This window comes from Lepidochelys kempii, unplaced genomic scaffold (assembly GCF_965140265.1).
Source record: "Lepidochelys kempii isolate rLepKem1 unplaced genomic scaffold, rLepKem1.hap2 scaffold_74, whole genome shotgun sequence".
Lineage (NCBI taxonomy): Eukaryota > Metazoa > Chordata > Testudines > Cheloniidae > Lepidochelys > Lepidochelys kempii.
Genome location: NW_027333644.1, coordinates 408,961 through 421,659, shown reverse-complemented (window position 1 = coordinate 421,659; position 12,699 = coordinate 408,961). Strand labels below are relative to the sequence as shown.

The 12,699-nt window shown below is 44.1% G+C and overlaps 1 pseudogene; it reads right to left on the bottom strand.

The window, feature by feature from the left end:
• Window positions 1-3,420: 3,420 nt before the first annotated feature.
• Window positions 3,421-11,805, bottom strand: LOC140904799 (up-regulator of cell proliferation-like; annotated as a pseudogene).
• Between the last annotated feature and the right edge of the window lie 894 nt (window positions 11,806-12,699).

The window sequence follows — 12,699 nt, the reverse complement described above, 5'->3', positions numbered from 1 at the left end:
TCGAGCCGTCAAACCTCCCCTCCCCCACAAGCCAGGAGCAGCAGGCAGGCTGAAGCCGGGAGTCCCAGTGCCTTGCCCCTGAAGCTGGGCATTGCACTGGAAGCCCCCCTGCCTGCATACAGCCCATAGATACCCCCTGCCTGCACCCTGAGCTACCCCCTGCCCATACACAGTCCTTAGCTATCCCCTCCCTGTACCCTGAGCTACTCCCCTCATTTCACAGAGCCCCTAACTAACCTCCTGCCCGCACCTGAGCGGTTTTCAAACTTTTTGAACTGAGTCCCCCCTTTCAGTTATATTTTTGGTTGCATCCTCCCAGAGCCCAGAAAGCTGGGTGCCCTCCTGAGTGAGTCAGGGGGTGGAGATGGCACATCCTTCCTGGACCCTGCTGTGTGGAGCTGGGATGAGCCATGCCAGGCCTTCCTTACCCCCCCACCACCAAAAAAAAAATAGAAGTAAAACTATGCCTATGCCCAAGTGTGTCCCCCTGGCCTGGAACCCACACTTCCCCCCTGCCGGCCCCTGTTGTTTTTATAGGATGTTTTTATAGGGGCCTCAGCAGGAAAAAGGTTGAGAACCCCTGGATTTGATGATCTCTCAAGGTCCCTTCCAGTCCTATGATTCTATGTGGAAAGGAACAATTGAAACCGGGTGACATGGGCAAATCCACTGAGCAGCTGGGCTGACAGATAGAGTACGGCAACTGCATGGCATGTGGCAATGAAGAGAAGAGATTCCCCCGTGGGACAGTAGAGGGAGCCACTGCCCAATCCAGCTACACTCACAGCCCCACTGTCGAGAAGGGACACAGAGAGGGAGTGTCATGAGTTGGGGTCACTGCAGAGAGTTTGGGCCATCAATGTTGTTACTGGGGATTTCTAACCCTACATATTTCAGTCTGTGTGTGTGTGTGTGTGTATAGTTATCTAATTTCCCTTGTAACTGTGGAAAATCCAGTCTTTGGGTTGTGGTTTAACTGCTTCACCTGGGGGTTGCTCCATTGACTCCACAGGTGGCCCTGCCTATCCCACCACAGCGGTTACTAACTTGTGCCACATTGGGTCTCCACCTGAGTGAGAGCTCAGGGCTCCATGAAATTTTCTCACTGTTTAAGTGAGAAAACAAAGCCCATTTTTCATGAGGTCAGTCATTCTTATCAGCATCAGGCCTCTCAGAAGGGCTCATTTAAATGTTAAGGGGTCCTGTATCGCTTGGGATCTTGGGTTTGTACTTTGGAAGCATCACATCTCCTGAAATGTTTGCTGACCTCACCCACTATCCTTCCTCTCAGGGCTAAATAAAACAAAAAGTTTCAAGGCAACATTTCAAAATAAATAAGCCACCACAAAAAAGTCCGTTCCCAAGTTTATTTTGTTTAACTGTAAATGGTTTTCTGTTGCTTCTTATGCGTGATTACATTAAAACAAGAATACTAATTTCTTATTGCACAATAGGGAGAGTAAATGATAGTCATGCTCTAAATATAGCAGTTTAATTGTCTTCAACGGATTCTTATTTGGGGGGAGAGACTCAGTTTAAAAACTCAACATACATGCCAATCATTTATCTGTGTTTACAGCCTATTCTAAAGTAATTACTTCCTACTATGTAATACTCAGGTCCTGAATCTGCCCTTGTGTTGAATAAAGAAAGTTTCACTGATGTAACTTAGGCTATGTCTACACTGTCAGATGTACAGCGCCAGGAGCTGCAGTGCCCCTCAGAGAGCGCTGCAGGGAAAGCGCTGCTGTGTGTTCACAATGCCAGCACAACGGCAACTCTTGCAATGGCCACAGAGAGCAGTGTATTGTGGTAGCTATCCCAGCATGCAAGTGGCTGCAACATGCTTTTCAAATGGGGTGGGGTTGGGTGGAGTGTGACAGGGAGTGTGTTGTGTGTATGTGGGCGGAGAGAGAGTGGGTTTTGGGGGGGCTGAGAGCATGTCAGCATGCTGTCTTGTAAGTTCAGACAGCAGCAGACTCCCCTCCTCCTGCCTCTCAAGCAGCATTCCACAGTAATGGTTTGCTTTGTCCCAGAGCAGATAAGCATGCCAGCTGTCAGAAACGGAGCTTGGAAAGGACATATCCGCATTCCTACAGCCGATTCCAAACAATGACAAGAGTGGCCACTTGACTTAAGTGGATTAGGGGACGTTTCCGGAGGCCGATCAGAGCGCAGTAATGCAACACCTCGTTCACACTGACGCTGGGGCATTTCAGCCGAGACGCACCAAGCGTTATGCTTCTGGTGGAGGTGGATTAGCAGGGGCACTCCCGCTGCTGAGTCCGGGCGCTCTATGTGCCTTGCCAGTGTGGATGGGTCGTGAGTTAGGGTGCCCGGGGCTGCTTTTAATGCACTCTAACTCACAAGTGTAGCCAAGTCCTTAGTGATTTTCAGCTATTAGGCTGGGCAGAAATGCTGTCCTGCCACAAGTAATTGTCAGCTCTTTTGAGCACTTAAAATAACAAAAGGCCCTATCTTCTGAACAGTGGGGAAGAACAGGTTAAACCAGACCAGGGACCCTTAGGGAGAGTTCATTCCTCCTGGCAGAGATACCTCTCCTCACCCCTCTTACTTTCACAGGAGTCAGGCATTCCAGCACCTGGCTTAATGAGTCCTTTCAGCTGAGGGTGACCCCTCATTTGAGACAGGTTAAGCACAATTCTGCTCCCCTTTACTTATACAATAAATGCAACAACACTGACAACAACATTTCACTACCCCTTCATTCCGTACTAAAGTGATCTGTAACCCAACACAAGTCAATATTGATCACTTTGAGCAACACCTCTATATCTGATGGATATCTAGGCAGAGTAGGTGAGTTCATGTAAATACAATTTGCTCCTAAAGTCTCTCCCGCTCCCAGCTAGCTGTCATGGGAGAACTCATTCGGACCCTGTTTACATAGTTATGTTAGGAAGAAGCTTCTCCTCTAAACATGTTTCTATACAATTTCCATTAGATGGTTTCTTGCACCTCCCACTGAGACATCTTGTAATAGCCACTGTCAGAGACAGGATGGATCACTGGTTTGATCCAGTACAGCAGGGAGATGAGATACAGAGCTAGATGGCCTTTAGGTCTGATCCAATACAGCAAGGATGTGGGATACTAGGCTATATGGGTGATTGGTCTGATCCAGTACTGCAGAGAGGTGGGGTTACCAGGCTAGATGGGCTGTTATTCTGGTTCAGCAAGGACACAGGGATACACGGACTATCAGTTTGCTTTGGTATGGCTGTTCCTGTGCAGCAGCCTTGCACTAACTGGAAGATGTGACCTGCAATTGATTTTTTTTTAGTTTTCAATTTTAAAAAACGGTACAGGCTGTCAGATTTGTTCATATTCCGTTTTTTAAAATTAAGGGTTTTGTTTTGTTGAAGTGTATCCTATTTAAAGACACTCTTGGCATGTCTATTATTTCATGTAAAACGCTTCCTTTAGGCTCTTCAGTGCCTGCTCTTTAGTTATATTTTTCCAGTCTCCTGGAAGTTCTGCTGCTTTAGCACCATACGCTCTAGCTAACTGGTCATTGAATGATTTGAAAACAAATTTCCAGAAATCGGAAGCATCAATACTGGGATCAGGCTGAATGTGCCAGTCTGGGTAGTAATGGCGGTTATCTTTGTAGGAATGAAATTTCCCATCTGCGGCTGCAGTTCGGAATTCACGATTGGAGACCACATCAGAGGAGCATATGGAATGCTCAAGCTTTTGTGAATCACAATCCCTGAAGTTCCCTAACACTTTGGGTCGATGGACTGATACAAAATGCTCTTTATGGTCAGTGCCTCCTGCTTCACAGGGGGCTTCACAGAACGGACACTGCTTCCCACAGCCAAACACTCGCTTGAAGATCTCATCCTGAGGTTTCACTGACAGGCTGGAGAGTTTGGTCTCAAGTTCCAAATGATTAAACTGGGTTAAGATTTGTTGTTCCAGCTCCAGAAGGAAGATTTCAATATTACCAGAAAGCTGCTCAATTTTTGCTGTGTTTTTAAACTGGACTCCAACTAAGATATTGCTGGAAATGACCAGGTCCTGCTGCAGCTCTTTGCAAAAGCTGTCTAAAAAGGCAGAAACTGTGTTATTGTTTTTATTTATGGAGTTTTTCAGAACTCCCTTGATTTTATTTATTATTCTGGATAGAATCCCTTTCTCCAAATCTCTCAAACTTGCCTTCCCTCCATAGTGGTCTATCAGACATCTCTGTATCCAGGATTTGACAAACTCTTCATAGTTACTTATCTATTTCACATAGTTGTCAAAGTTCATCTCTTCCAGCAGCTTCTTTAGCAAAAAGAACTGAAAGAAGCTTTGGCTGGCGTATTCAAGGGCCTGTTCACTGCTGAGAATATTGTCAACTATTTCTAGTCCGAGCCTTTTGTTGACATAACCCACCAGGGCAGGTTTGAGAAACTGATCACAGAAATTCCTCGCCCTCGTTTGGCTTTCCTTCTTTTCCAAATAGAGATCAGTAAATATGGAGAAATAATGAGGTTTCAGCTTCTCCAGACGTTGCTGAGGATCGTTTTCTTTGATAAAATCTTCATGCATCTTCTGAAATGCCCAAGCCGCTTCCACCAAAACGTGACGCTTCAGGTCAACTTCAAACAAAGGAGAAGTGTGAAGTTGCTCAATATCCTCCTCTTTTAACCTCTCATTAACGATATGCAGCAGTTCTCTGCAATAGGTTTCATCATAGTCTGTTTTGGATTTAACTTTTTCTTCAATGTATTTCTTGCATTCAGTCATTAAAGATAGAGCAAGCTCTTCAGTTTTACAGTAACATTCCTGTGAGAAGTTTTCTACAACTGCTCTGGTCCATTTTAGGTTTAAGTATTCCTTCTTCATTGGGAAAGACTTCATTCTATAATCCAGCAGGCTTTTTCCTTGTTGCAGTATCTGTCTGACAGCACCCCCTCTGTGTTTCAGATCCTTTCTCAGCTGGAGATCCATATCTTGAACAACTTGACGTTTCTGTAAAGTACAGAGCGTTAACTCTGACAAGGTTTCTCGCCACATCGTTTCAAATTCTTTTTTCAGTTTCTCATGGTCTAATTTATCTTCTCTGTTTCGGTATTCAGACAAGAGTTTGTCAACTTCCCCTTCAATTTTCTGCTTGTACTCAGACTGGATATTGTCTATCTTGTGCTGTCCTCTTCGTATTCGAATTGCTTCCTTACAGTTACTGGTTGAAGAATTTTCAAGTTCTCTTTTGAGGCTATTTGCGCTCCTTTTGAAATCTTCTCTGTACTTTTCTATCAGGTTCAAATTTGGAGCTTCACTTTTAAAATACTGTTCTAAGTTATTCAAGAGCTTCTGTTCTCCCTGCTGTAGCTTCCCTTGTGGTTCCATTTTTAAACTGTGAAAGAGATGACCCTCTACTGTATCTGGCAGCTGATTCTGGATAAAAGTTTCTTTTACAGATATCCAGAGATACATCTCCTTGCGGAAACCCCATTCCCATTCAGAATACTTCACAGACAGCTGGTGATAGCTTTAGAAACAGCCGTGTAGCTGAAGCCTAAAGATGAAGTTCTTATGTTTCACTGACTTCCACAGGCTCTTCAACCATACAATAAAATCAGGAATATCCTTTCCAGCTCTTTTCCGTGAACAGTTCTCTATGAATTCAAACAGGTATTTCTTTAGCTCACACACACTCTCACTGTATCCAGTGTTTACGGGAGCCATGGGAGGTACTCCATGCCACAAGCCAGGCATGTACCAATTGTGTTTTTCTGGGTCATACTCCATAATATCAGAAAATGCCATTTCCCTGCTTTGCTTTTCCATCCTTGCTGCAGCTTTGGTCATTTCATTCAGCTGCTCCAGGAGGTGTTTCCTGTCCCTCATGTTTTGATCATGAGCAGACACATCACTGACATTCTGGTGCACAAACTGGCAGTTTGGCTGTTGTCCTATTTCCTCCATTCTGAGAAATGCATGGACCACAATTTGCAGAACATCCTTCATTTCTGTGGCATTCTCCATGGCCATGTTAACGATGGTGATGTCACTCAGTCTAATCACCAGGGTGGCCAGCTCATTGTCATGTTGATAACTGTCTTCCAGTGCTGTTTGTTCAGGGGCCTTCAGACCTTCAGTGTCTATCACCAGGATGAAATCACAGCCAAGCAGCTCCTGAACAGCTTCTGTAACTTTAATGAGTGTCATGAACGCTCCTCGCGTACATCGATCGCTACTCACTGCAAACTGCAGGCCGAACAAGGTGTTGAGAAGAGTGGATTTCCCAGTGCTCTGCACTCCCAGCACTGTTATAACCACCATTCTGGATCTACCCCCTAGTCTGATATGGAGATGAGTTAGAACATCTACTACCCATTTCATGGGGATGTTGGAGGCATCTCCATCGATCAGCTCCACAGGAAACCCTTCCAGCATCAGGTCAGCTGCTATGCATGGGAGATGGGAGAATTGTCTTTGGCCTTCTTCCATTTTCCCTTCTTTAACCATTGAGCATTCAGCGTCATAGAACTGCCCCCAACTCATGCATGAAATGCTCCACCCCCAAGGAACTATCAGATATTAATTTATCTAATTCCTCCAGCTGTTTTCGGTCCACTCCTGGAGTTTCACATTTCTCTTTATAGTCTCCCCGCATTTCAGAAAGATTCCCCCTAGCAATATTATCCAGGCTAAATTTCATCCATTTCAGAAAGTAAGGTTTCTCCACTGGATTTAACGGTACTATTCCATTGATAAACTTAGTCAAACCATTAGTACGGTCACACTGATTCCGCTGTCTACGTATCTCTAACCATTTCTGTTTCAGCGCAGATTTATAGTCTTCAGTGGCCATGTCCCCTTGCCTTTTCATTTGGCACATCTCTTTTTCCAATTTAGCCAAGTTTTTCCATGGGTCTCCTTGCAGGCTCAGCATTTCCCTTTTGAATTTTGCCCCATCTCTTATTTCTGCAGTGATTTCTTCAGTATATTTCCTCGCACACTGACATGCCTGACACTCCTCATCCACCTGGATTCCTAGGTCACGTGCCGTCACAGCCATGGCTTCCAAACTCACTGTCTTCGGAGATGAATTCACTATGGTTCCTATGGTGGACTTCACCTTTTTCACAAATCCTGCATTATTCATGGTACTATCTTTCACCAGTACCTGTGATTTGCTCAGTTTCAACACTGAGAACAGCTTATTAAGAAATCCCAGAGTTTCTTTGGGTTTCTTATTCTTGCAGTTGAGGATGAAGTAATATTTAGAGCTGGATTTTTTCAGAGATGATAACAGCTCGTATTCTCTCTCACCGATGCTCTCGGTAACTATGAACACTGCGGAGGAGACCTCTGTTAAAAAGCTAAACTGTAGCCAGTGGGACTCAATGTCTCCATGCAGATTTGTAACTGCAATGGGTTCAGGGAAAAAGATCAGAATTTTCCGTCCCCCCTGGAGTTCCGTTCCCAGACTCCATGTCCCGATGGATAAAGAAATCGTGGTGCTGCTGGGAGGGGCTGAGAACCTCATTGAGGAGTTGGGACTTGGAGAAGCTGCAGCTCCCCATCCGCAGAAAAGAAATCGTTGGCATTTCTGTGAGCACCAGGCTCTCCTCTCTGAACCCTCTGCTCTCTGCCAGGGAGTGTGGCCTCCACTTCCTCACAATGTCCCTCATGGCCCACAGTAGTAGGGTGCCCTTGGGGGTGTTGAGGGCGGGTAGCAGCAGAGGGAGGGCAACTGGCACATGGACATTTTGGACAGGATCTCCTGCTGTAGGAAAATGAGCAAAGCAGAACAGCACAAAGAACATCAAGAGATTGCAGAGAAACTTTCATCTCAGTGTCACTAAAACAGAAAGTGCCATCAGTATGCAGTTTCTCCTCATAATCATCCATTTCTTCTGCAGGAGCCTTGTGCTCAATGCTTGTATTTCTGGCTGTACCATTCAGAGACATGACCTTCCTCAGGAAATGCCAAGGTAAATCACCTAATGCCTCTGGAATCCTGTTCTTGATGCTTTCTGGGTAGATCTCCAAAACATCCCTCAGCCTGATCTTGATGCTTCTGTGCTTCTCCAGGTTTAATCTGGACAGAACATCTTGAAATGCTTTACTTCTTTCTGCAGAAGGAAGTTAAAACAAACCAAAATTTCAGAGTAGAAAATGGTGACTTTATATACAGTTTACTCATTCCATAGACAGCCTGATGTTTGTAATTTAAAGAAAAGCAGTACCCAGTAAGTAACAGATGACTTATACATCCTGGGTTCAATTCTTCTCTTACTTATATTGGTATAACAAAAATGAAGCCAATGGGATTACTTCCATGCAAATAAAACATAGTTCTGGCCCACTTTGAACTCCACTAGGTTGGTTTGCATGTTTTGATCCCAATCCTTATCCTCAGCGCAGTGCAGAGTCCACTTTAAAATGGCTTAAGTGGCCAACTGAGAATTTCCTAGAAAATCTTCCAGTATAACCAGCTCTATGACATCCCAGCTCACAGCTACTGGAGGAGGGGGCATAGACTCAGGACCCTGTCTCTGTGGTGATCCCAGAAGCTGGAATGATCCCTTGGCTGCTCTAAGCTGCTGCTCAGGATCAGACTGGTGCCTGGCAGTCTGAGGATCAGGCGGCTGTGATGGTAGCCTACACCCGTCACCCTGAGCTGTGCTGGGCATCAATGGCTCATCCGGAGGATCTGACCCTTTATTTCCCTTTCAGCAGTCAGTGCAGATTACGCCTTCTGGGAAGACTTATTTTTGATTTTCTTCATATCTTCCTCCATCTCTTTGCTGGGACATGTCTTTTACAGGTGTAGCTAACAGCACTGTGGCTTTGCTTACGTCCCAGCGACCAAATCAGTCCCTTCACTCACGCTACTTCCTCTGTCCTTTTGGGGAGCTGTGAGGACTGTCATTACTTACAAAGCAAATTTACCCACATTGCAACATAGGGAGCTAATGCTAAGACACCTCCAGGCCAGTCCTGGTATGGTAATGTCTCCAGTGCAGTGTTAGGGTATTTGGACCTGATAAACAATTAACCCATTTATTATGTGTTATAGAGACATTATTAAGGTCACAAGAGCAAACTATTCCACTGCACAGGAAAGATAGGAAGAGTGGCAAGAGACCACCCTGGCTTAACCAGGAGATCTTCCATGATCTAAAAATAAAAAAAAAGAGTCCTACAAAAAGTGGAAAGTAGGTCAGATTACAAAGGATGAATACAAACAAACAACACAAGAATGAAGGGGCAAAATTAGAAAGGACAAGGCACAAAAGGAAATCAAACAAGCTAGGGACATAAAGGGTAACAAGAAAACATTCTACAAATACATTAGAAGCAAGAGGAAGACCAAGGACAGAGTAGGCCCATTACTCAAAGAAGACAAAAAAGCAATAACAGAAAATGTGGAAATGGCAGACGTGCTTAATGACTTCTTTGTTTCGGTTTTCACCAAGAAGGTTGGTGGCGATTGGACGCCTAACATAGTGAACACCAGTGAAAATGGGGTAGGTTCAAAACAGGAAAGAGTAAGTTGAAAATTACTTAGACAAGTGAGATGTCTTCAAGTCACTTGAGCCCAATGAAGTGCATCCTAGAATACACAAGGAGCTGACTGAGGAGATATCTGAGCCATTAGCTATTATCTTTGAAAAGTCATGGAAGACGGGTGATATTCCAGAAGACTGGAAAAGGGCACATATAGTGCCTAACTATAAAAAGGGAAATAAGGACAACCCAGGGAATTACAGACCAGTCAGCTTAACTTCTGGACCCGGAAAGATAATGGAGCAAATAATGAAGGAATCAATTTGCAAACATCTAGAAGATAATAAGGCGATATGTAATAGTCAGCATGGATTTGTCAAGAACAAATCATATCAAACCGACCCGATAGTTTTCTTTGACAGGGTGACGGCCGTGTGGATGGGGGGAAGCAGTAGATGTGGTATATCGAGACTTTAGTAAGGCATCTGATATAGTCTCAAATGACCTTCTCATTAAAAAACTAGGAAAATACAACCAAGATGGAGCTATTATAAGGTAGGTGCATAACTGGTTGGATAACCATTCCCAGAGTAGTTCTCAATGGCTCACAGTCATGCTGGAAGGGCACAACGAGTGGGCTTCTGCAAGGATCAGTTCTGGGTCTAGTTCTGTTCAATATAGTCATCAATGATTTAGATAATGGCATAGAGAGTACACTTATACAATTTGCAGACGATACCAAGGTGGGAGGAGTTGCAAGTGCTTTGGAGGATAGGATTATAATTGAAAAAGAGCTGGACAAACTGGAGAAATGGTCTGAGGTAACTAGGACGAAATTCAATGAGAACAAATGCAAAATATTCCACTTAGGAAGGAACAATCAGTTGGACATGTACAAAATGGAAAATGACTGCCTGGGAAGGATTACTGCAAAAAAGGGATCTAGAGGTCAGAGTGGACCACAAGCTAAATATGAGTTAACAGTGTAAGACTGTTGCAAAAAAACCAAACATCATTCTGGGATGTATTAGCAGCAGTGTTGTAAGCAAGACATGCAAAGTAATTCTTCTGCTCCAGTCCACGTTGATTATGCCTCAGCTGGAGTATTGTGTCCAGTTCTGGGTGCCACATTTCAGTAAAGATGTGGACAAACTGGAAAAAGTCCAGAGAAGAGCAACAAAAATGATTCAAGATCTAGAAAGCATGACCTATGAGGGAAGATTGAAAAACTTGGGTTTGTTTAGTCTGGAAAAGAGAAGACTGAGAAGGGACATGATAACCGTTTTCAAGTACCTAAAAGGTTGTTATAAGAAGGAGGAAGAAACATTATTTTCCTATCCTCTGATGATTGGACAAGAAGCAATTGGCTTAAATTGCAGCAAGGGAAGTTTTGATAGGAATTTTTTCCTAATGCCCGAACTGTCAGGGTGGTTAAGCACTGGAATAAATTGCCTAGGGAGGTTGTGGAATCTCCATCATTGGAGATTTTTAAGAGCAGGTTAGACAAACACCTGTCAGGGGTGGTCTAGATGGTGCTTGGTCCTGCCATGAGGGCAGGGGACTGGACTTGATGACCTCTCAAGGTCCCTTCCAGTCCTATGATTCTATAATGAAGCACCAGCTCTGCTTTAGTTTAGGTTGAGAAGCCCTTTCTACTTAAATGTTATTTCTTCTTAGTGCTGTAAGATCTCTATGCTTACTTGGACTATCTTGAAATTTGTTGTCTCATGGGGGAACAAGATAGGGTTAGTGACCCAAATTTCAGGGTCATTTGAGCAAGGAGTTCCCCAGACACAGCTCGTCAAAAACACAGCATTTTGCAAAATCAGCAGTCTTACAATGGAGGGGATTGTGCACCACAGAGCTCAACATCCCCTACTTGATCTCAGTCACTCAGCATTTATTTCAGCCAGTGTGTGGCACTGACTGCCCGTTTGAGGAAGCAATACTGAAAACATCTATTAAAGGAAACCTTTGGCTTTCTAGAACACTGCGTGCAAACACTCATGAGCCAAAGAGATTGAAACGTGCATGTGCTGTGAGCCTAGGCAAGAGTCTTTCCAGACAGTCCACTCTCACAGTAGCTGGATGGCTCAAGTACATTTGAGCCCTACTCTACTCCACAGTATTAACAACCTTCCTCAGAATACCATCCTTGCCGCCATGGATGTCACTTTCCTATACACCAATATCCCTCACAATGACAGGATAGCTGCCTGCCCCAAATATTTAAAAGACAGTGGACAACCATCAATTATCCATCCCAAACACATAGCCAAACTCATCCAGTTCATCCTCGCCTGTCATAGAATTACCTTCAGCAATAAACATTTTGTCCAAAGCATGAGAACAGCCAGGGGTACTAGGATGGCTCCCCAATATGCTAACCTCTTCATGGGTCATCCTGAAGAAGAATTTCTGGAGAAGTGCATCATGAAACCAGTGATATACCTGAGAAATTTTCATCCTATGGGAAGACAGCTTAAACTCCCTCAGACTTCCACCACAACTTCAACAACCACCACCCATCCATTAAACTCTCTCTGGAGCTTTCCCACACTAGCATCAACTTCTGGACACCACAATCAGCTTCATCAATGGAACCCTACAGACAACCATATAGAAGAAACCCATGGATCACCACACCTACCTTCATAGATCTAGTAACCACCCCAACCATACCAAGAAATATGTTATTGACAGCCAGGCACTCAGATACCACAGAATGTGCTCTGAGGAGAAAGTAAGTGATATATACCTTAATGAAGGGATAGCCTATTTTTGTCAAGGTCCAAATTTCTTGGTCAAGGTATAGTCAAGGTCCAGACTCCAAGAAAAAAAATGTTTAAAAACCTATAATGATAATAAACAAATAAAAACATTGTGGGGTCCATTCAAAAGCATCTCGCATTCCAGATTTGGCCCATGGTCCGCCTATTGACTATCCCTAGCTTAACACACTTGTTGTCGATATTGTGAAGGCCAAAACTATAACAGTGGTCAAAAAAGACCTAGGTAAATTGATGGAAGATAGGTCCATCAATGGCTATTAGCCAGGATGGGCAGGGATGGTGTCCCTAGCCTCTCTTTGCCAGAAGTTGGGAATGGGTGACAGGGGATGGATCACTTGATGATTACCTTTTTTATTCATTCCTTCTGAAGCACCTGGCATTGGCCTCTGTCAGAAGACAGAATACTGAGCTAGATGGACTTTGGCCTGACCCA